Source organism: Anomaloglossus baeobatrachus, unplaced genomic scaffold (assembly GCF_048569485.1).
Source record: "Anomaloglossus baeobatrachus isolate aAnoBae1 unplaced genomic scaffold, aAnoBae1.hap1 Scaffold_3491, whole genome shotgun sequence".
Lineage (NCBI taxonomy): Eukaryota > Metazoa > Chordata > Amphibia > Anura > Aromobatidae > Anomaloglossus > Anomaloglossus baeobatrachus.
In genome coordinates, this window is record NW_027442854.1 from 9,150 (window position 1) to 29,442 (window position 20,293).

General features: G+C 40.7%; 1 long non-coding RNA gene across 2 annotated transcripts; it reads right to left on the minus strand.

Annotated features, from left to right (window-relative positions):
- Positions 1–15,678: 15,678 nt before the first annotated feature.
- Positions 15,679–19,892, minus strand: LOC142272397 (uncharacterized). 2 transcript variants are annotated; one of them, XR_012737273.1, is made up of 4 exons: positions 19,789–19,892; positions 19,107–19,194; positions 17,920–17,957; positions 15,679–15,981 (listed from the first exon to the last, which is right to left on the minus strand). It is a non-coding gene; the product is annotated as an uncharacterized LOC142272397 (long non-coding RNA). The 2 variants fall into 2 exon arrangements; XR_012737274.1 differs by having other exon boundaries at positions 17,880–17,957.
- Between the last annotated feature and the right edge of the window lie 401 nt (positions 19,893–20,293).

The following is a 20,293-nucleotide window of genomic DNA, read 5'->3' on the forward strand; positions in this document are numbered from 1 at the left end:
CATTTTTCTTTTAACTACTGCAATAGGTAACTTTCTTGAAGACCCACTCCCTGAGGCTGACCTATACATCCTCTCAAGAATATTGCATGATTTGCCTGAGGGAAACTTAAACCTACTTTTAAAGAAGGTCTCTGCAGCCTGCTGTCCAGGTAAACGCAGTAGATGTGCAATAAAAGTATATAATGGATTCTGGCCATTTTTACATGATTTCTATTTGACTTTAGGTCGGAGTGCTGTGCTCATTGCCGAAATTGTCCTGGATGAAGACATGGAGGAACCTAGAGGTCTTCTACAGTCTCTTAATATGGGTGACGGAAAGCAGAGAAGCGGCACAGAATACAAGAAGCTTCTAGAAAATCATGGATTTAATTGTGTACAAATTAGAAGTACAGGCAATTTACTAGATGCAATTTTAGCTGTAAAACGATAATTGTTTCAGGCGGAGTAAATTTTAATTGACAAATAATTAAGGCCAGGGTCATAAATCTGATATTCACGGTCTGAGTACAGACCACAATGTCCGGACTGACTGCACGGGACTCCTAGCCCGTAGACAACAGCCTCAGATTTGCCTTTGGGACTGAGTTTGGATTGGGAGACCTGGTGCCGGTCTTGACGTTGCGGTCTGTACGCTGATTCTGAATGTCAGATGTGTGAAATAAAGGGAGTGTTGAACTGGAACATTAGTGCTGGTGTAAGGATGGGTCCACAAGGGATGGGACGTAGAGTTTGCTATAAATCTGAATGCATAGCATGAAGATTTTATCACTGATTTGTAACTGTATTCACAGTGGATTTAACCCCTCTAAAATAAAAAAGGTAAAATCTGCTGTTACAGTCCATAAATTGACATACTGCATATTGTAAGATCCAGATCGCAGCTCAGAAAAAAATTACAGCATTTGGATGAGATTTTCTCAACTCTAAAAATATAATCCCCCACTAGAAGGACCTATAATCTGCAGATCTACACAGAAAATCCCCAGCATTTCCATACATTGTGGTCATACGATTATGCACATGTTATTTCAGTTTGTGGACAGAAAAAAGGGAATTAAAAAGGGAAAAAAAAAAGCTTTCAGCAAAACTTCACTTTCACTTTGCACATAGGACAGCTTCTGCCTAAAGACAAAACTGATACTGATCTGTCCAGACAGGCTGCGATGTTCCCAGTGCTGCCTCTGCTAAATACTGACTTTAATGAAGAGGGATGCTTGTTTTTAGTCTCATAAAAATCATGTATGTGGATCACTTTATAGAAATGTTTTTTCACTTTGCCATTAAAGAGTAATTTTCTGACCGGTCCAATCGTCTGTACAGGGGAAGGTGGAGAGAGCTGACAGCAAAACGTTTTTTTACAACTCTAAGGTGTATGGTAACTAGCAAAGAATGGTAAATTATACAAAAATTTCTCCATACAAAGCATAGCATGTTTTTTTGGTTGAAAGCATAGCATGTACAAGATATAGATTGGACTTAGGCTAGTTCCACACTTACGTTGAACGGCATCCGTTGCATTTCGTTGTGTGACGGATGCAACGGATGTGTTGCATATAATGGCACAACAGATGCAACGGATCGTACAAAACAACGGAAAGCTTTTTTTTTTTTTTCTTCTTTACAGTTTTACTGGCAGCAGACTATTTTGAACGATCAGCTGCTCACCCGGCGGCCGGGTGCTCAGCTGAGCGCTCTCACATGCCGGCGGCCGGGCGCTCGGCTGAGCGTTCGGCCACTGAGAAACAAAATAAAGTTTCTGTGATTTTTTTTTTTTTTTTTTTTTTTTTTTTAAAAAAAAAGAGCATGCACAGTGAAAAATAAAGGTTTCCACCGCTCAAAAAAGTTACATGCTGCGTTCCTTCCGCCCGTCGTCCAGCGGATGCAACGCTGACACTTGCGTTACAGTGCGTCGTCCATACAAGTCTATGGAGAATAGCGCAGTGCGTTAACGGACTGCGCTATTCTCCATAGAAACGGACTGCGCTGAACGCAAGTGTGAAAGTACCCTTAATCAGAGATCCAGGTGTCAATGCATTGATGATTGGAAAGAACGAATATAAAGAGAAAAATAATGTATTATTTACAAGCATTCACATGTAGAAAAAAGGGTCAACCCTTGTGTTTTTTTTTTATACCACCAATTTCATCTGTCTGGGTACACAGCTTTATTCCAGACCTTTTTTTGGATGAGGAAAAAAAAGGGCGGGAATTCAGCGCCATATAAAATTCAAATTTTCTTCTTTTATTTCTTCATAATTGAAAACCAAAAAGGAAGGGGGGGGGGAATTATACTATCGCCATATTCAAACCGTAACACACATGATACATTACGAACATACAAGTGTTCGTGATCAAGAACACTTGTATGTTCTAAACGCGTCGTGTGTCTTATGGTTTGAATATGGAGATGGTGTTATTGTTTCCTCCCCCCACCACCTTTTTGTTTTTAATTATGAAGAACATTTTTATTTTGTATCGTGCGGGATTCCCACTTTTCTTTTTTTTTTCCGGTCTATCTGGATACCGACCACAGGTTTTCCGTGCACCTGCTTAATGTAACCCACATGGCTTTAGTCCCAAGGACTACTGATCTGGTGAGCTGATATATTATATACAATTTTTTTTTATCTCTTCTCATGCAATACACTTAAATTTTAAGGTTGCCAAGCAAAGTGGGACTGAGCATTTGACATTTCCAGCATCAATATCTGAGATGGCATCAATGGCCTTCCTTTGCATGCAAAAAAATTGTTACGACCCTACACAATTACTGTGACATCATACTCGTCTGTGATCCCTTCTGCAAGACGTCAAATACGTCACAGATGTACTATTGGTTGAAGCATGCTAACGCTACAGCTACAAATTGACACTAGTGTAAGGTCTGTTGGTTTCTTCAGTTCTGATCATATTAGGCCGTCCAAAATATTAACTGAACTGATGGGTTATGTCAGCTTTATGGAGCTAAGCGAGGAGTCTCATTCTATGGCAAATTCCTTTGACCTAATAATATTTTCTCTCAGGGACTGGGGACAGAGAACCACATATTGAAAGCAATGTCATAATGAGCTTGATGATTCATAAACATTTTAGAAGTATTTCCTACTCAACAATCAAAAAATTATAGTCTCTGAAGACAGAAAGATCGATATGAACAATATTTCATGTGTTTTCCAAATTAACTTTTACATCCAACAACTGACGAAAACACGGTTTACCTCTTCTTCTTCTTTTTTTTTTTTTTTTTTTTTTTTTAAAAAAAAAAAAAAAAAAAAAGCATTTATAATGCACATCATGTACCCACACCCAAGAATGTTCTAGGCATTTTCTCCAGACCTTTTTTCAATGTTCACGTACTGTCACGTGTTCTGAAGCGATTAATGTTCCACTCCTGACAACCTGAACCTCTTTAGTCTGCATACTTCCATTTCAAGCTTTTTGGAGACATTTTGGCTGCCACTTTGTAAGCAAGAAGAGATCCTGAACCAGTAACCCAACTACTTCACTAAATTTCAATACAGTGTTACCGGAGATATCCAGTCAAAACTTTGGATCAACCATAATGGAGCCATTCACTCAATTAAGTCAGTGTAAGAGGGCCATTATTATTCAAATCTTAAAACATTGAGAAAAGTGGTTGCTTTTCCATCTGTAAAGGCCCCTTTACACACTGAGACTTTCTAGCGATCCCACCAGCGATCTTGACCTGGCCGGGATCGCTGGAAAGTCTCTAACAGTCGCTGGTGAGCTGTTAAACAGGCAGATCTGGCCAACAACACAGCAGCGATCCAGACCTGCAGAACGACCTCGCTGGAAAGGGAACGCTAGTACGCCTATGGGCTGGGTCGCTAACGATGTCGTTGTAACGGTGTCAAACACTCCGATACATGCTGTGCAGGAGGAAACAAAGGACCAAAGAATGTTCCTGAACGACTTGCAGTGATCAGCGACCTCACAGCAGGGGCCAGGTCGCTGATGCATGTCACACACTGCAATCTCGCTGGGGAGGTCGCTATTACGTCACAAAACCGGTGATGTTATAGCGATATTGCTAGCGATGTTGCAGTGTGTAAAGGGGCCTTAAGTCTCCTCAAGTCAAATTAGATGAAGATTGCCACAAGCCCATCAACATCTGACTGTCTTTTTGTCCTTAGACTTCCAGTGTTATATATTTGATCACTGTGACTTAGCTGTTTGTTATTACATTTTAAAATACCGTACCGAACGCCGTTCGCTTATCTCTTATTGATACTTTACTGTCTGGTATATTACTGTATTTCTATTTGTGCCATCCTTTGGTATCTTCTTCTATTCGTGACAGCAATAACCATAATGGTGCTACTTTTTTTTTTACATACAAATTTACCAGTTCTAAGGCTATGGTCACACAGGGCATTTTTGGTGCTTTTTTTTTGCATGTTTTTTTTCATTGTTTTTATGAAAATACATGGTAATAAAAAGTTGCTTATACAATACCGGCAAAACCTATGAGATTCCAGAAATCAGACAGACCCACACCTGCTTTTTTTTTTCCTGCCTGAAATGACTGACTGCTTTACCTTGGCTGGTTATCCAAAATACCGCACACCATTTTGTTTGTTTTTTTAAATGATTTACTTATTCCCTATCACATTTTTTGCAGGGCAATTGTCCTGCTCTTAAGGCCCCGTCACACTAAGCAACATCGCTAGCAACATCGCTGCTAACGAACAACTTTTGTGACGTTGCTAGCGATGTTGCTGTGTGTGACATCCAGCAACAACCTGGCCCCTGCTGTATGGTCGTTGGTTGTTGCTGAATGTCCTGGGCCATTTTTTAGTTGTTGCTGTCCCGCTGTGAAGCACAGATCGCTGTGTGTGACAGCGAGACAGCAACAACTAAATGTGCAGGCAGCAGGGAGCCGGCTTCTGTGGAGGCTGGTAACCACTGTAAACATCGGGTAACCAAGAAGCCCTGTCCTTGGTTACCCGATATTTACCTTTGATACCAGCCTCCGCCGCTCTCACTGCCTGTGCTGCCGGCTCCTGCTGTGTGCACATGTAGCTGCAGGACACATCGGGTTAATTAACCCGATGTGTGCTGTAACTAGGAGAGCAGGGAGCCAGCGCTAAGCAGTGTGCGCTGCTCCCTGCTCTGTGCACATTTAGCTGCAGCACACATCGGGAAATTAACCCCATGTGTGCTGTAACTAGGAGAGCAGGGAGCCAGCGCTAAGCAGTGTGCGCTGCTCCCTGCTCTGTGCACATTTAGCTGCAGCACACATCGTGTAATTAACCTGATGTGTGCTGTAACTACGAGAGCAGGGAGCCAGCGCTCAGTGTGCGCTGCTCCCTGCTCTCTGCACGTGTAGCTCCGTGCGGTGGTAACCAAGGTAAATATCGGGTTGGTTACCCGATATTTACCTTAGTTACCAAGCGCAGCATCTTCCACGCGGCGCTGGGGGCTTGTCACTGGTTGCTGGTGAGCTCACCAGCAACTTGTGTAGCGACGCTCCAGCGATCCCTGCCAGGTCAGGTTGCTGGTGGGATCGCTGGAGCGTTGCAGTGTGACATCTCACCAGCAACCTCCTAGCAACTTACCAGCGATCCCTATCGTTGTTGGGATCGCTGGTAAGTTGCTTAGTGTGACTGGACCTTTACTCCCATTTTGCTTCCTTTTGTAGCTGTACTGTATTCATATGCCATGAACTTTTACTGCATTTTATCACATTATACCCACAAACTTAAAAATTAAAATGGTTACCCTTTATTTCATGTATCAATAGTACACATGCAAATAAAAACTAAGTAATATATTTTATCAGACAAATATCTCCTGAACTGATCTTTCATTTCTTAGATTTCACCCAGGAATTGAGAATTTTATCTTCAGTGAATACATGGTAACATAGTTTCTAAGGCTGAAGGAACACATTATGTCCATCTAGTTCAGCCTATTTTTAGTGGCGCTGTTCTGCAGTGTTGAACCTGTTGAAGGCAAAATCCCACAGTGTAGAAGCCAATTTTCTTAATAGAGAAAAAAATTGTTTCCCGACTCCTAAGCTGGGTCAACTATCTACCTGTAAGATTATGCTATTCATATCCTTCTATACTGTTGCTATCAAGATCAGCATCCATTCCTCTCTTAAATTCAATCAGTGAGTTGGCCATCACCACTTCCTCAGGAAGAGAGTTCCAGAGCCTCACTGCTCTTACTGTGAAAAACCCTCTTCTATACTGGTGAAGAAATTTTCTTTCCTCCAAACGAAGAGAATGCCCCCTTGTTCTTGTTACAGTCCTTGGTACAAACAGATCATGGGAGAGATCTCTATATGGCCCTCTGATATACTTGTACATATTTATTAGGTCTCCCCTAAGTCTTCTCTTTTCTAGAGTAAATAGACCTAATTTCTATACTCTTTCTGGGTATTGTAATGCACCCACTCCATTTATTATTTTAGTTGCCCGCATCTGAACCCTTTCAAGTTCAGTAATGTCTTTCTTGAGCACCGGCACCCAAAATTGCACACAGTACTCAAAGTGTGGTCTGACGAGTGATTTGTACAGAGGGAGAATGATGTTTGTATCTCGTGCCCCCAGACTTCTAATGCATCCCATGAGCCTATTTGCTTTGGTGGCAGCTTCCTGACACTGGGCACTCCAATTTAGCTTTTTATTGACTAAGATGCTAACGTATTTTTCCATGTCTGATTTCCCCAGCAGTTTCCCATTTAATAAGTAATCATAGCATCTGTTTCTCCTTCCCATGTGCAGAACCTTACACTTATCTGTGTTAAACCTCATTTGCCATTTTTCAGCCAAATTCTCCAATTTACTCAAATCCATCTGTTGTTGCAAACTGTCCTCTATTGTGTTAACTACCTTACATAGTTTTGTACATTGCTGAGATAGGAGATAGCAGTTGATACTGACAATATTCTATTCTAGAAACTTATAAAAACCAACTGCCATCTTCGATCTCCGTAATATTCACTGAACACAGATTTTTACCAGAGAATTGAGAATTTTGAGAATGAATGATCAGTCTAGGGAGCAGAAATTTGTCTGATAAAATATATGGCAAAGTTGCTTATTTTCATACTTTTAAATGTATTTTATGTGAATTACTGACACTAAGAGGCAAGTATTTGTGGAGTGTCACAAAAAAGATACATAGTTTTCTAAATATTAATCTGAAAATTGTCACGTGAATGTGTATTCAGCCCCCCTGAGTCAATACTGTGTAGTTCCACCCTTCCATGCAATTAGTGCTGCAAGTCTTTTGATGTGTTTCTCTACCAGCCAGTCTTATCTGACCAAAGCAGCTTTTTTCACATGCCATGTAGGGGACACAGCTAGCATGTTCTCTAGTCAGATGAGACCAAAATAGGACTTTTTTGGACTAAATGCAAAACGTTATGTGAAGTGGAATTATAACAATTCTGATCACCCTGAAAACACCATCCCCACCATCAATCATGGTGGTGGCAGTATCATACTCTGGGGAGACTTTTTTTTTTTTCTTCTGGAAGGACAGGAAAGCTGGTCAGAGTTGATAGGAGGATGCATGGAGCTAATACAAGGTAATCCTGGATGAAATCCTGCTAGAGGTTGCAAAAGACTGGGGCGTAGTTTTGCCTTCAACTAGGAGAACAACCCCAAACATACTGCCAGAGCCACAATGGAATTGTTTAGGTGAAAGAATATTCATGTGTTTGAATTCCCAGTAAAAGTCCAGACCTAAAGGCCGGTTTACACGCAACGACATTGCTAACGAGATGTCGTTTGGGTCACGGAATTCATGATGCACATCCGGCCTTGTTAGCGATGTCGTTGCGTGTGACACGTACAAGCGACCGCTATCAAAAATACTCACCTTATCATTGATCGTTGACACGTCATTCATTTCCATAAAATCGCTCCTCCTTCTGGACGCAGGTTGTTCGTCGTTCCTGAGGCAGCACACATCGCTACGTGTGACACCCCAGGAACGACAAACACCGTACCTGCGTCCTCTGGCAATGAGGTGGGCGTGACTTTCCTGCGGCTGCTCTCCGCCCCTCTGCTTCTATTGGACGCCTGCCATGTGACGTCGCTGTGATGCCGCACGAACAGCCCCCTTAGAAAAAAAAGCTGTTCGCCGGCCACAGCAACGTCGCTAGGAAGGTAAGTATGTGTGACGGGTACTAGCGATTTTATACGCCATGGGCAGCGATTTGCCCGTAACGCACAAACGACGGGGGCGGGTGCGATCGGCAGTGACATCGCTGCGTGTAAACTGGGCTTTAATCCCTTTGAGAATCTGTCGCAAGCCTTGAAAATTGCTGTTCACAGATGTTCTCCATCCAATCTCACTGAGCAAGAGCTATTTTGCAAAGGAGAACTGGCAAAAATGTCAGCCTCTAAATGTGTAAAACTGGTAAAGACGTATCTCAAAAGATGTGCAGCAGTAATTCCACTGAAAGGTGGTCATACACAGTATTGACTTGGGGGGGGGGGGGCTGAATACAAATGCATGTTACAATTTTCAGATTATTATTTTTAAATACTATGTATCATTTCACAAATACTTGCAATGCTTTCCCTTCAATGAAACGTACTAAATACCAATGAGTGACTTCTTTAAATTCTTAAGATTAGCAATGTTAGACAAAACATCCTCCTCTGTGCAACATGTTAATTTGACTGTCCTGCTTCAGCTCAATAAATTTACTAGCTCTCTAAAGGGATCTCTTGTGGGTATGAAATTTTAGGAAACAAATATAGAAAAAAAACAACTCGCTTGCTTCAGTGGTAAACTGATTTACAAATCTTCATAAACACAAAGCAATGACAATTCTGAGTTAAATTAATGAAGAAGACGTTTACCTCACAAAAGGAAACAAATTATCCAAACTTACTGAAGGCGGTACATGCCAACTAGGTGGGAGCATATTTTTCTTTTCTTCCTTGTATGTCATTGTAGTCAAGTGTTTGTCAACTCTAGTCCTGAAGTGCCCTGAATAAATTAGAATTTGAGGATATTGGGAACACGTGGCTATTCCTGAGCCATAAAGAATTCACTTGTGCAAAACTACGGAAATTCTGAAAAGCTGACCTTCTGATCGCTGGAGTTCACTGATGAGAAAACAAAAAAAAGTTTCTCTACCTTTTCCTATCTGTCAGTGAATAATGGACAATCCAAACACAGATTTTTTTTTACGGACCCATAAACTTGAATAGCCAATTTTGATCCAACCCCTGGACATGTCTGTAATTTTGCACAGACCACTCAATCTGCAAAAAATCTGGCATGTGAACAGCCCCATAGATTTGTCACGAGTGCTCTCCATGAAAAAAAAAAAAACATGAAACTCACGAAAAGCACGAAGAATTAACCTCCGAAATCTCCTGTTTCATTTCCACGGCAGCGCTTGTTAACCCTTTCCTCTATTCTGGTTTCATTATTTCAATTACTGGGTCTCAGCAGCCTACGTGGTGATATACTATACTTTAACAGTAGTTGTGACCCTCACAACTCGAGGTGAGTGTTTCTGAGCTCTTTGATTATGGTTCCACTGGGATAAGAGACTATCTGCGCCCTTGTCTCTTCCAGATATTATCTTCTCTACATTTTTAGAAATAAATATGTTTGGTTTCTACCAAAGCTACAAATGGAGAAGAAAAAAAAGCAGCACTCCAAAAATGTATCAAGTGAAAAGATTAGGTTTATCAGCCCATTGTAATACACAATGACCTAATAAAACTATATCTTTTTCACGGGGAACATTTTTGGAGTGTTTCCTTTTTGTCTCTCTAGCATACAATGCACTAATAAAATCTTATCTTTTCCGTTGGGAAGTTTTGGAGTTCTGCCTTTTCTTTTGTTCCTTTGAAATGTTATCGATTTACTGTAATCAGAAAATTTGTAGAATCTTTAATTACAATAAGCATCTTATTTTTCATTCACCTCCCACCCGGCAGCTATTGAGAGCTCTGTGTGCAATAGGATAAGAAGTAACATTTCAAATACAGGGATTTACTTCTTGTTAATGACAAGGAGATAGTTCTACAATGTTGAAAAATTTTATTTTGATTGTAAAAATGTCTGAAAAGTAAAGAAAAACGAAAATTTCACTGGCTGTCCCTAACTTTTACACAATACTGGCTTTAAAATGATCCTGCCTAAGAAAACTTTATTTGGAGCTAGTTACTTGCAAACAGCTTCTATTACTAGGGATTTTACTCCTTCCTGTGACATCCCATCTACAGAGCAGTTCATTCCCTTCCGCTCAGCACCGTTGATGGGATGTCACTGACGAATAGTTTGTTGAGTCCAATGCTGTGGTTGTAATTCACCATGACATCAGCAGTGACTCCCCATCAACAGAGCAGAAGAGAAGAAACTGCTCTGTTGACATGACATTGCAAGAAGTAGGAAAACATTGCAAAGAACACTCTGTGACTGTTTTTTGCCAAGAGATATTATCGCATGGCAGGAGGTAATTAGCAACTACCTGACAATATGTGCATAACCACAGAGGACGAAAAAAAATACCAGATAACCAGTTTTGTAAGGTTGTCTATTTTAAAATGGTTTTTTTTATCCATAGGTTTACAGATCAATAAAATGCAAATGATAAATTTAACTGATATTCCCCATCCCTGGGCTCAGCTCTGCCTCTCTGCTGCTGCTCTGGTCTTTGTTGATAAGCTGCAGTGTCAGGTCTACATCACAATCAACTGCAGCTGCCAATCACTGGGCTCTGTGGCTCTGCCAAAGTAAACCGTTTAAGCCACTGAGCCAAGTGATTGGTTGCAAGGGTTACTTACTGCATAGGGTCCCATCGACCCTCTCCTCCGCTAATTCTGTGTACAAATGGGTTACCGTCACTACCATGTTCATCCTCTGATAAAGCCTAAAGGTCCAGTCACACTAAGCAACTTACCAGCGATCCCAACAACGATAGGGATCGCTGGTAAGTTGCTAGGAGGTTGCTGGTGAGATGTCACACTGCGACGCTCCAGCGATCCCACCAGCAACCTGACCTGGCAGGGATCGCTGGAGCGTCGCTACACAAGTTGCTGGTGAGCTCACCAGCAACCAGTGACCAGCCGCCAGCGCCGCGTGGAAGATGCTGCGCTTGGTAACTAAGGTAAATATCGGGTAACCAACCCGATATTTACCTTGGTTACCACCGCACGGAGCTACACGTGCAGAGAGCAGGGAGCAGCGCACACTGAGCGCTGGCTCCTTGCTCTCCTAGTTACAGCACACATCGGGTTAATTACCTGATGTGTGCTGCAGCTAAATGTGCACAGAGCAGGGAGCAGCGCACACTGCTTAGCGCTGGCTCCTTGCTCTCCTAGTTACAGCACACATCGGGTTAATTACCCGATGTGTGCTGCAGCTAAATGTGCACAGAGCAGGGAGCAGCGCACAATGCTTAGCGCTGGCTCCGTGCTCTCCTAGTTACAGCACACATCGGGTTAATTAACCCGATGTGTGCTGCAGCTAAATGTGCACACAGCAGGAGCCGGCACTGACAGTGAGAGCGGCGGAGGCTGGTAACAAAGGTAAATATCGGGTAACCAAGGACAGGGCTTCTTGGTTACCCGATGTTTACATTGGTTACCAGCCTCCGCAGAAGCCGGCTCCTGCTGCCTGCACATTTAGTTGTTGCTGTCTCGCTGTCACACACAGCGATCTGTGCTTCACAGCGGGACAGCAACAACTAAAAAATGGCCCAGGACATTCAGCAACAACCAACGACCTCACAGCAGGGGCCAGGTTGTTGCTGGATGTCACACACAGCAACATCGCTAGCAACGTCACAAAAGTTGTTCGTTAGCAGCGATGTTGCTAGCGATGTTGCTTAGTGTGACGGGGCCTTAACTCTGGCTGGACTTCATGAGATAAGGTCAGCTTATCTATGCACTGCAGTATGGAACAAGTTCAATGATTGCTCAAATAATTGCAGGTTCAAGTCCCCTAAGGTGACTACCAAAAGTAAAAACGATACAAAAAGTTTTTAAAATAGTTCAAAGTTAAAAATGATAAAAGTTTAAAACACCCTCTTTTCCCAATTAAAAAATGAGTTATCTTTATATCAGTAAAAGGACAATCAAAATATAAAATTATTGAAACTGTGCATTAAACACAAAAAAAATAAATAAAAGATAGGCACCCCATAATTTCTGAATTTTGGCCATTGCACTTATCAGATAAAATGCAATAATAAAAAAAACAATAAAAAAAATCTTATATTCCCCAAAGTGGTATCAATAAAAAAACTAATTAGCTCTGTGTATAAACAGGAAGACTCCATACAAGTCTACTAATGTAAAAAAGAAAAATTTTATAAATTTCAGAAATTGGTGTTACATGCCAATTTATTTTTCTTTTTTAATTGAAGATTCAGAATTTTTTTTAACCACTAGAATATAAAAAGCCCCATAACTTTGACTTCACAGTTATAGTACTATCACTGAAATTGACCACCAATATTCCAGTCCACTAATTAAAATAAATCACTGGCTTTAGTGAACTATACGTTACAACATAACTTTTATTTAACTAATTTAATATTATGTGCACGACTGTTTCACTCAAAGCTAAAACCTAGCTGAAACCTGTATGTCATTGTCAAAAATGGGTTCAGATAGTAATTATAATAAATTCAGGACCAATACGTGTATCTATGATCACAGAGGAACAGTATTAACTACACCCCACCACCGTTTGAGCAACACTTCATCCATCTCCCAATTCTTTGTACAAACGAATAACACCTTTCCTCATAAAGTAACTAGTGCTTCAGGTATAGGTAGATCATGAAATGAATCCTTTTCTCAAGATTCTCTTAGGTCCATATATTCTGAACAAGGTGTAATGTTATATATTTATGCTCACTTATTCAGAATTATCCACAATACACCACCCATCATTTTCCCGTATTTCCTAGGCTATACACCACGCATAATTTTCAAGATTTTCATGATTTTCAAGAAGCACATTTGTGCCATGGGTGAACTGTGCCCCTGCAAATTCTAGTTAGAGGGGCTTCAGATTTAGCCTCCTGATGTGTTACACCATTACAAATGAGACGAAACACGTTGAAGCGTGAATTATACTAGTGAAACGGGAAATCAATGTATAGGCAGGCATAGTGGACTGCTAGGTCTCTCTCAGTTATAGCATAATTGAAGAAGTATGGGAAAATCATAGGTGGTATATAGCCTAGGGAAACACAGGAAAATTATGCGTGCTGTATAGCCTAGGGAAAATTATGCGTGGTGTATTGTGGATAATTCTGAATACGTGAGCATAGATATATAACATTACAGCTTGTTCAGAATATATGGTCCTAAGAGAATCTTGAGAAAATAATTTCATGATTTACCTATACCTTAGGCACTAGTCACTTTGAGGATAGGTGTTATTCATTAATACACAGAAATAGGAGGTGGATAAAGTGTTGATCAAAGAGTGGTGGGGTGCAGTTAATACAGTTCCACTGTGATCATAGACACATGTATTGGTCCTGAATTTATTATAATTAGTATCTGAACCCATTTTTGACAAAGACATACGGGTTTCAGATAGGCTTTAGAATTGAAACAGTCGTGCATGTAATATTAAATTAGTGAACTAAAAGTTTATGTTTTAACCTATAGTTCACTAATGCCAGTGATTTAGTAATAGTACTGACCTGAAGATCATATTCCCAGCTCATTTTTACCACACAAGGAGCACCATGAAAACAAATCCACAAAAACAATGGTGGAATTGCAATTTTTTCAGTACATTATATTGTAAAATTATTGGTGTTGATTAAAACTTGCCCTGCAAAAAACAATCCCTCTTATGGCTGTGTTGGCAGAAAAAAAAAAGAATGGCTCTTGGAAGAGGGGGAAATGCACAAGATTAAAAACTGTCATGTGAGGTGTAATTCGTCTGATCCTAAAATTGAAGATACAAAAAAAATGTGAAAACACAAGTGTGAATGTAGTCTGAGACATTAAAAATAACAACAGAAGTTAAACATTCACTTAACTCAGGAGTGAGCAATTAATTTTCCCGAGGGGCCACATAAGAAACTATGACTGGTGTGGAGGGCCAAACCAAAAGGCTGAAATTATTTCTGCACAATTGTAAATTAACATTTTTTTTATAGTAATATTAATAATATCACTTACTATTGAGCAGAATTAATTATGCTGACACCCTACTACATACAGTATGAAACTACACACAGCCCCTCCATTACACAGAATGAGCCTTCACATAGCCCCCAATATACAGTATGAGCCTCCACAGTCTCCTAAATACAGTATGAGCCCCTACATATCCTCCTATATGAAGTATGAGCCTCACCTGGCCCCATATTTTCAGTATGAGCCCCACATAGCCTCCTATATGCTGTATGAGCCCCACATAACCTATATGCAATATGAGCCAATATGAGCCCCACATAACCCCCTATATACAGTTTGAACCTTAGGCTATGTGCGCACGTTGCGTAAAAACATGCAGTTACGCTGCGCTTTGTAGCGCAGCGTAACTGCATGCGTCCTGCGGCCCCTGCACAGTCTATGGAGATTGTGCAGGGGCCGTGCGCACGTGGCGTCTAAGAGCGCAGCGCTTCGGCTACTGCCGAAGCGCTGCGCAAAAAGAAGTGACATGTCACTTCTTTCCTGCGCTTTGCCGGCAGCTCCTGCTCTGTCTATGGCAGAAGCTGCAGGCAGAGCGCATGGAATCGGCGCTCACTACGGACATTTCTGCAGCGATCTAAAGCGCACATGTGCTCTTCAGATCGCTGCAGAAATATCTGCAGGGCTAGTACGCAACGTGCGCACATAGCCTTACAGAGCCAATATACTGTATGAGCTCCACATAGCCTCAAATATGCAATATGAGCCCTACATAGCCTCCTATATGCAGTATAAGCCCCCACCTAGCTCCCTATATGTATTATGAGCCCCACATCGCCTCCTATATATAATATGAGCCCTACATAACCTATATGCAGTTTAAGCCCCACATAACCACCTATATACAGTATAAGCCCCGCATAGCCTCCCCTATGCAGTATGATCCTCACATAGCCTCAAATATCCAGTATGATCCCCACATAGACCCTATATACATCATGAGTCCCCGCATACCCTCCTATATACAGTATGAGCCCTACATAGCCTCACCTATGCAGTATGATTCCCACATAGGCGCCTATATGCAGTATGAGCCTAACATAGCCAGGTCTCTTTCTTCCATGCCACCACATAAAGGCCCCGTCACACACACAGATAAATCTTTAGCAGATCTGTGGTTGCAGTGAAATCATGGACATATTGTTCCATTTGGACAGAGCCACAAACCTGGCACTGATTGTCCACAATTTCACTGCAACCACAGATCTGCCGCAGATTTATCTGTGTGTGACAGGGCCTTTAGGAAAAATGCATGACGCTGTTTCAATAATTATGAGATGGACGTCAGCAGGCTGTATCAGCCAATTATGGTCCATAATGGTTAAATCTTCATTTGTCCTTCCAAAAAAGCAGAAGACCTAAAATATGTTTTTAATTTTGGAATTTTTTATATACACTAATAAATGGTTTACATTTTATCAAGACTCCAGAAAAAATAATTTTGGGACTGGATATTAAGTTCAAAGTGCTGGATTAAACCTCCTTCTGTTCATATAATATACCATGACTTTGGTCGAAAGAAGATATCAATGCTTTGAGTCATTTTATAAAGCACAGGTAAACTTCCAGTAACACTTTGCGTTGCCAAGGACATGAAATTACAATAGAGCTTGATAGAAAATACATATTTATTCATTTCTAAAATCTAACACTGTATAATCCCTTCAGAGGACTTTTAATTTTACATGGAGCAAGTCAAAGAATTAGCCTTGTTCTGCTCTTTCCTTTTTCATGAATTATTTTCCTGAAGACTAATGTATTCCTCTTCTGTTTCTGAGGTTGAAAGAATGGAAGTCATTAAATCTGTTTTCTGCAGAAATAAGAAAAAAAGTAGAAAGCAAAGGGTACTTTATTGCCATTTGGTATAATGTTAGTTTTTATAACAAAATATGTTGTATTTGTCCTTTGTAAATAATATAAAGACATCTCAACCAGCCAAACAGAACCCTATTAAGTACTGATGAGAAACAATCGGAAACCATTCTGGATACAAATCAGTGTCTGTGCTTTATCTTTCCGTAGTTCTGTTTAAAGGAAACCTGACGTGCACAGAATTACTCTCTACCTGCAAATATATGGTGAATTTTCAAGTAAATGGGGTTAAAAAACGACCTAGCCTCCTTACTGAAAGCATGGCTACCAGGAGGATATAAACTTATGGCCACTGGCTTTGAATCAAAGGGTCCTGTACAAAGTGATTACAGTTGTAAACAGATGCCAGGCATGCAACAATGCAAGAATGGCGACTCAGTGGTGACTCTCAAGTATTCAAGATACTCACAATATTCAAGATAAGGCAAATCAATTCATAGTAATGTACATGGTAACAATCGATTGATCTATTACATGTACTGGAACTACTAAATATTCTAGTTAACGAGTGTCACTAACAATAACCTAATCCCAGTCTTTCTATCCAGGGAGCGTCAGTGTGACCCTACTATTAGTCACAGTATACACTTCTGAAGAGAAACAAGTTCTATATACGGTAAGTCTATCTTTCTTAACGGCAGACTAGGCTTTACGCTGTTGAATTGCAGTTATCTGCGTCAACAGTCTAATTTCAATAACTAGTTATATTCTCTTAGTACCATGTCAAGGCGGGAAGTAAAGGCCCAGCTCACTCTGACACTGCACTGGAGGGAATGTTCGTTTCCCAGTCTCCGGTATTCTGTCTTCGGTGTTGGACTGTGCAGTCTGGTCATCCTCTGGAGACGGTGATCAATGTTCTATCTTTGTTGCTTGACCACAAAGTCTGGCCTTCCATTGGAAATGGTATTTGGTCTTCAGGTTCCTCTGGAGATTATTTGGTCTTTGGGGTCATCTGGAGCTGGTAGAACTCAGGTCTTCTTTGCACTCAGTTCACTCCCGAGTACTGCCACTACAGTCTATATATGCCTGCTCTACTGCATACACTCCGGTATCCTGCTAGTCATGGCGATAACTCCACCTTTTTGCTGCCAGCCTTTTATATTTTGTAACTGTGCCTCAGTTGTCACTTAACTCAGCGTTCCTTTCAAACTCTTCACCCGAGGAAACGCTCTCCTTTTCTGTTTTTGTCAGTTCTGTTCCACCAGCAGATGGCGGTGTTTGTTTTACAAGTGCTGTGGGACGCTGGATATGAGCACCTTCTGCTCGCCAACCCCTTACACAGTCATTGCTTACTATACTGTGAGCAGCAGCTGTAATCATTTCTCAGCACTTTGACACCTCGCTCTGCACATAAACGCTGCGGAGGATAGTGTCAATCAATGTGCACAGTCAGGGCTGCCACCAGGTGGGGACAAACAGGACTCTAGTCCGGGGTCCCAACAGAAGGGGAGTCCCTTCACACTTCATTTATTGGCTTGTGTGTGAGGTGTGGGGGTGGAGCAGGGATGGAGGCGGGGCTGGGGTGGAGTCTCAAGGGGGCCCCAAAATTATGCCAGTCAGGGGCCCTGAAATTCCTAGTGGCAGCCCTGTGCATGGTACAGTATAGCAGCCGGTAACTGTAAATGCTTTGTGCACGCCCATATGACTGAAAGCCAGCACCTCCTACACTTAAATGAGATAATTTTCCCCTGTAACTGTGCTTTCAGTAAGATAGCCAGGCAGTATTTTAATGCTTTTTACCTACTGATTAACCCCATATCTGCAGGTACATAGCATTTTTTTTTACATCATAGGTTCCTTTTTAAAGACTCTATAATAAGTTGGACATTGACTTACAGAGAGACAATTACTTATAGAGAGACAATTTTCTTCTTACTTTTAGGGCAGGTCCACCTGCCTAGTGCAACCATCTTCCTAAAGGAAAACACAGAATTGACATATAAAAAATATATCCCAACAAATCCTCCCTTAAAATGAACCTTTCACCAAATTTTTCATTTCATGTTGAACTGGACACAGGATGTCCTAGTGGCTGCAGAGCAGAATTAATCTCAATTTTGCCTCTCTGTTGCAGAGATGTTATCAAAGTATTGGCACATAATAAGCTAACTTTTGTTAAGTAAAATTTGGTGAAAAGTCCTCTGTACTCTCTTCTTTCTCTTTTGATCTTGTTTTGTTTCATCTTACAATCAACACTGAAAGAAATTAATAAAATTGATAAAATATCCCCAGATCATCAGCCATTTCCTTCCTCTTATATCTCCTGTGTCTGGTTATAAGAAGGAAGCAGGAACCTCTCACCACTACTCTGTCCAGTATAGGTGACAAATAATGTTAAAGGGAACCTTTTAAGGTCCTTTTTGAACTCCAACTTAGCAGCATTCATGTGTATTCCAAAAGTCGCTAACCAGCCCTGTGTAATGCTATTTACTAAAATCAATGTTTAAGAAAGGTATTTATAAAAAGTGCGATGTCCCTATGCTAATTAGGTCTTTGATTAGTGGAAGGGGCATTGTTTCCCCAGATTAGTCGGCCCTCTTTCCATAGTATCCTGCCCCTGTGGGCGTGAGAACATGATTTTTATGTGCAGGCATGATGGCAGCTCGTGGAAATCTTGCGCATGCGCGTGGCTCATTTCTGCTGCTCAGTGTGTCAGAAGCCGAATGTACGCGTCCCTGCTTCAGAGAGGTCTACTGCATATGATCGGAAGGGCAGAAGCCATTCTTTTTATTCATTTTATACTCATCTTAACCATTTTCAAAATGGGGTGGGAATTGTGACTTTTTTAAAAAGCCTCAAAAAGGTCACAATTTTCAGTCCAATTGGGATGTGGCATAAAAATTGAGGAATCCTCTTCTGACACAAGTGTTATATCTAAAGAGGCATCAAATATAGCGAACATCATGATACATTTTGAGAAATTTGGCTAAAATAATGATGACATTGCAAGCAAAAATGACTTTCAATTTTTACTGATGATAAAATTTCCCCAAAATATGCTGAGGCAATCTCCTCCATCTCGTATGGTTAAGATTACGCTTTGTTGCTCTGATAAACACTTACCTTACTAACTGCATTTGTGTTGCAACCTTGGGCTTCATCCATGTAATTTATTGGCTGTGGAATCCGAGGAAAAAAACTGTTGGATATCCTAGAAAAACACAGATCTCTGCTATTTTTTTGTTGATTTTCGAGGTTCGAGAAAATGGACTTGGGCAAAATACAAAATTTTTGCTGCATGACATTGACTTGACTTTTTCTTCTGTCCTTGCCTTCTTAAGTGACTATACTCAAAGGTTATTTTTAAGGATGATCGAATACTTTGATTATCCGGCTTTGCGAATATTTTCCGGATACCTCGGCGCTATTCGACTTATCGCGAATATTCGATGCACAATGTAAGTCTATGGGAAACCCGAATAACAACTATTCGGAACTATTTGGGCTTCCCATAGACTTACATTGCGCATCGAATAGTCATATAGGGGCGGGGTATTCGGAAAATATTCGCGAAGCCGGATAATCGAAGTATTCGATCATCCCTAGTATTTTCCTTCTTTCTACATTGCTTCCAACTGGAGCTGCCAGAAGGAACACATTACTTACGGATCTAAAAAATTTTTAGATAAAAGTAATTTTATGAAATTTATGGCTGTGTGGATGCTATGTAACTGCAATGACTGTGGAGACGTCCATGAATTTGCACCAACATTTACTTATGCTATTAATAAAAATGAAATGTTACCTCTTGTATTGCATGCTGATAATAATTGTAAGCACGATTATAAAGACAGAAAGCCCCAATAAGATGATCCATATTAATTCAGATTTGGCAGACTGTTTTTGGGGTGCATCTAGAATGAAAGGAAATAGGACAAGATAATAACCATTCTGGACCATCAATGGTAAGACACCATGTAAAGGGTGTATCTGCTCAGTAATTTCCAATCCCCAATGAATGGAACAATTACTTTTCAGGATATGTTCTAATGAAAACAGAAGTCGTTCACAATTACAGTTCTGTTTTAATATCTCTATTTTGTTAATTTTAAACATTTTTATTTCATTATTATTTTATTTATAAGTACTAGATACTAGAGGCCAATTGATTAATACTTGCATTGTGCATGACCGTCTTAATGATCTGGACCTCTGGAGTAAAATATGCCTAATTCATAAAAAGGCACAAACCACTTATTGAATTAGCTGCATCTTATAGCTAGTGTGAACCTTCACCAAAAGTATTACTC